The sequence below is a fragment of the Octopus bimaculoides genome, chromosome 2 (genome assembly GCF_001194135.2).
Source record: "Octopus bimaculoides isolate UCB-OBI-ISO-001 chromosome 2, ASM119413v2, whole genome shotgun sequence".
Taxonomy (NCBI): domain Eukaryota; kingdom Metazoa; phylum Mollusca; class Cephalopoda; order Octopoda; family Octopodidae; genus Octopus; species Octopus bimaculoides.
This window is the reverse complement of record NC_068982.1, coordinates 78,430,338-78,435,337: the sequence shown is the minus strand read 5'-3', so window position 1 is coordinate 78,435,337 and position 5,000 is coordinate 78,430,338. Positions and strand designations below refer to the sequence as shown.

The following is a 5,000-nucleotide window of genomic DNA, read 5'->3' as shown; positions in this document are numbered from 1 at the left end:
AAAACGAAATGAGAGGCTAACGTACATCAACATAGCCTCCTGTCACCGACCCATTGTGTTCAAAAACTTGGCAGGGTATGTTAGTAAGAGGATCATCAATCTTTTTTTCCTTTTTAAATTATTTACATGTCTGTTCGATTGTTTCACATTACTTTATTCATTAAAACTTCAGAAGTTCTTACAACTTTGGTTGCCATAATGCTTTGCTTTGCTTTGTTTAATAAAAATTCCTCCTCCTAATGTTTTGCTTTCATTTTGTGATAGACAGCTATCATGCAGAAAATTCCAGCTATCATTTAGAAAATGCCAGCGTCCAAATCCTGTTTTCTGATTAGGTAAAATTGATTAATCTTTAAACCTCAGTAACACTTTCTGCAATTTTTCTGGAACAAATAAATAACAAAATCGTATTTAACATGGAAAATTATTTCAATATACCAAATTTGAAAATTTTGACATAATTTTAAAATCTCACAATGTAACAGTAATAGGGAAGATCCTACAAAAGTAGAGAGACAGACAGTTATAGGACATCACACACACACACACATACAGAGTTACAAACATACACACGGGTAATTACGAGTTTAAAATGGTGTATAGTAGTCATATGTATACATGTATGTATGTATGTACATATGTATGTATGTATATATATATATATATATATATATATATATGTCTATATATGTGTGTTTGTGTGTGAGTGTTTCTTTGTGATAGACATCAGAAAAGTCACCTACCCCTCTCTCCTTAAAGGTACATATTCCTCACATCCACCTTCTGTGTGTGTGTGTGTATGTGTTGTGTCTATGTATTTATGAAAGTATGCATGCAGCATTCCATGTATATGACAGCTGTATTAATGTTACTATCTCATTGCCACTCAGTATTTGTTGCTTACATAATGCTGTTATCACCTTCTCTGATATAAGTCACACTCACTCTGCTACTGCATTTCACTCCAACTAATACTTTTTGCACCCTTTTCCTTTTATCATATAATTTGCCCAACCCCATTATAGATTTTTATTGAAATCCAATTAGTCTAGTATTGAATTGGATGTTAGTGTATCATATACATATTATCAGCAGCAGCAGCCGTCTAACATCCACTTTCCATGCAGCCATGGATTGGACAATTTGAGTGAAAACTTGTGAGCCAGGGAGTTGCACCGGATTCCAATCTGATTTGGCAAGGTTTCTATGGCTGCATGCCCACCCTAACACCAACCACTCCAAGAGTGTAGTAGATGTTTTCTATGTGCCACTGGCATGGGTGCCATTGACCTGACACCAGCATTGGCCATGATTATGGTCTCACTTGGCTTGACATATTTATATGGGAGAATATACAAATAATAACAACAGACGAGGCCAGGTGGTGTAAATAAGAAAAGTATATATTAGTTTGACGCTCGGGAATACGGAAAGTCTTTGACGTTTCGAGCTACGCTCTTCAACAGAAAGAATACGGAGACAAGGAGAAAAACACGGAGAAAAAAAATTGAATAGTGTTCAGTCAACGATCAATCAAACATATATACATATGTATATACCCATACATACACACATGCACATGATGTCAACTTAATGAACAGATTTAGCTTATGTTGGGCTTCACTCTTTATCTATTATTCCCAAGCAGCATTTATATTTTTGATGCTGTTGGTGTAGCCAGAATTTAATGGTACTGTCCATGTGTCAAAACTGTAATGGTATCCCTTTGGCATCTAAGGATGGGACATGTAAGTTTGTTCTGTTTGTTTATATGTATATGTCCTTTCTTGTTAACTTTGTGTATCCTGTTTTCTCATTGTTTTTGGAGTTGCCCTCCATTGAGATTCTGGTTCTGATAAGGATTAGACTTGTTCAGAGAATATATAGCTTATGTTGGCTTCATTGCATAGACACACATGCACATGCATATACACATGCACACACACACACACATATGTACACATAAACAATAATTATATTTACTACCCTCATTGTAATAAATAATTACTTAAATTTTTTAATGATTTTTTTTTTCTTAGCAACAGTTTCAAATTTTGGTACAAGATGAGCAATTCCAATGGGAGGAATCTAGTTAATTTTATCAATCCCAGTAGTTAACTGATACTTTATTTTATCGACCCTGAAAAACTGAATGACAAAGTTGACCTTAGCACAATTTGAAATCACAAAGCCAAAACAAATGCTGCTAAACATTTATCTGATGTACTAACAATTCTGGCAGTTCACAACTATAATATCATTAAAAATGCATTTCCCTCTGTTTACATAATTTCAGTTTGCCTGTTGACTCACAAAACCAATCTACCATGTAAACCAACAGGAAAACTACACACACACACAAACACACACAAACATACCCACATATACCACCTAAATAGATGGAACTTGTGGGAAGACATAAGACAAAGTATTGAAGGTCGATCTGAAGACACTGAGCCTTGCCTTACAAAGGAGATGAAAAAGGACCTAGATATCCGGTGCCTTGCTGTACTCAAGAAGACCTGTCTACCACACCAGAATTGACATTAATGTTGGCGTCACATAAAAAGCACTCATACTGGTGCTATGTTAAAAACACTTGCACTGGTGCCACATAAAAGGCACCCAGTACACTCTGTGGAGTGGTTGGCATTAGGAAGGGTATCCAGTCATAGAAACCATACCAGAACAGACAATAGAGCCTTGTGGCCTCTAGCCTTACCAGCTCCAGTCAAACCATCTAACCCATGACAGCATGAAAAACAGACATTTAAATTATGATGACGATGATGATGATACATAAGATGCAAGGTCAGGTAAGTATGGAGGGTGTGGTAGGACACCCTAGCCAAACTATATGAATTTCTGCTAGGTCTTTAAGGACTTATGAAGTCTAGCATTATCCAGAAGGAATATGACACCATTTGATTGATCAATGATGAATGTTTTTCATTAATTATTTTCTTTAATTGTTCTAACTGGAAACAATAATTGTCTAAATTCAATGTATTATTTTACAAAAGGAGCTTGTAAAACACAATGCTCTTCCAATCCCACCAGACACAGAGCTTCACATTCTTTGGATAATGACCAGCTTTTGGAATGGTTAAGGGGGTGCATTTCATTTTCTCCAGGAGTTATTTCACTCCACATTGTTGTAAACAATCCATTTTTCATTGTCTGTGATCACTCTTTTCAAAAGTGCATCATTTTTTTTGCGTTGGAGCAGAGAAACACAAATGGAAATGTGGTTCATTAATTTTTTTTTCCATTTAATTATGAGGCACCCAAACATCATAGTGATTCACGTATCCAAGTGTTTTAAATGTCTTATAAGACTCATATGAGATATGTGGAGTATCTCTATGATGTCTCATGTCATGTGATCTGGATTATTTTTGATTAGCATTCCATTTTGATCAGCCTCAACAATTGTAGACTTGCTGGAATGCTCATGGTCTTCCAGATCAAAATTTTCACTCCTAAACTTAGAAAACCACTTACAAACAATCCTCTCAGCTATGGTACCATTTACATATACTACACATTTTTTTTTTTGCTGTTTGTACAGCATTTTTCCTTTCCATAAATAAGAGAGCATCAAATGATGAAAATGCATCTCATTTTACTTCATTTTCACTTTTAGCATAAAAACAGTACAAATAAACTATCCACATGGTAATCAAACAGAAAGACATGTTGAAATATGTCACCCTTTACAAAATATATGCTGCATACACTTTTGTCATTTGAGAAATGAAATCACATGTTTAAACACCACTAATTGAAAAATGGTATGAGTTTTTGTTCCAACCCATATATATATGAATGCAAATAAACTGCATTCAGGTCTTTTGTGATGGAGAGTGAAATAGCTTGAAATGAGATGCAAAGCTGGGTTGCAGTCATTCTTCCAAGTATGGCATCAAGTATTATCTCTTCTTCATGGCTGAGTATACTGCAATAAGGAAAGTACCCAGCAGTAAATAGGTGTGTCTAAGTGATATGGAAATGTTTAAATTAATGGTGTTATTGAAATAAATAGTCTAGCAGGGTACAAAGGCAGGGTGTAAATTCAGCACACCAAGAGACAGGACCTATAAGAATAGGGTTCGGTTCAACTGTTAAATTAGTCAGTGGTTCAAAAAGCCAAGGAGGAGGCCAGTGAATACCCGAGGAGTCCCTCCTTAAAAACTTAAATTGAATTTTACAGCTTCCTTAAATCTTGAAAAGATCACTCCTAAACATGCAGCCTGAGCTCAAAAGAAGTTTCGTTCTACCTTGTGAAAGTTCTTTTGGAGGCTGGCCCTGTCAAGAGTTTACCATCCACCCTATAAATGGTTTGTGATGAATACACTCATAAGCAGTGACTGTTGAGGACTCATGTCTACTATGTTACAGTCTTCTAGGATCAATTTTTGCCATGAAATGTGACTGAATGCTCAGGGTCACAGCTGGCCAAATAGAATTTCATAGCATAAACTGAAGAGTTGATGGTTCAAATCCTATCCTTGGCATTATTCTATTCACTCCCAAGATACTTAACTCACACTAACTCAGTCTATCTAGCTGTAAGCAGTCATAACAAACAAATCCGTGCCCCAGCAGGGTCACAGTCTCATGACTGAGACAAATAAAAGATAAAAGATAGAGATAAACTTGAAGTAGAGGGATCACTGTGTAGCTGGAGCCAGGAATAACTGGATTCAAATCCGGACATGTGTATGTATGACATAGTAAGAGGATGTGAGCTTTTGCAACTTGTCCTAGATAATACAATTCCATGAGAAAGTCATCTTTCTTCTCATTCTTCCATCTAATGGTAATGGGATTCATTACCACTAGGTAGGAAATTATGGGTTTGAAGAAAGAAAATGATAAATATATATATATATATATATATATATATATATAATGTGTGTGTGTGTGTATGTAAACATAAATACCAAGAGTATTCTAAGCAAGGATATTGGCTCAATTCAAAAGTAATTTTTGTACCA

At 35.5% G+C, this 5,000-nt stretch overlaps 1 protein-coding gene across 1 annotated transcript in view; it reads left to right on the top strand.

Annotated features, from left to right (window-relative positions):
* The window catches only part of LOC106868412 (uncharacterized), a 137,628-nt gene that overhangs the window by 46,581 nt on the left and 86,047 nt on the right, over positions 1–5,000 (top strand). The window contains exon 2 of the mRNA XM_052978380.1: positions 1–75. This exon is cut by the window's left edge and continues 271 nt beyond it. The gene's annotated coding sequence lies outside the window, so the exon portion shown is untranslated. The remainder of the gene's footprint in view (positions 76–5,000) is intronic.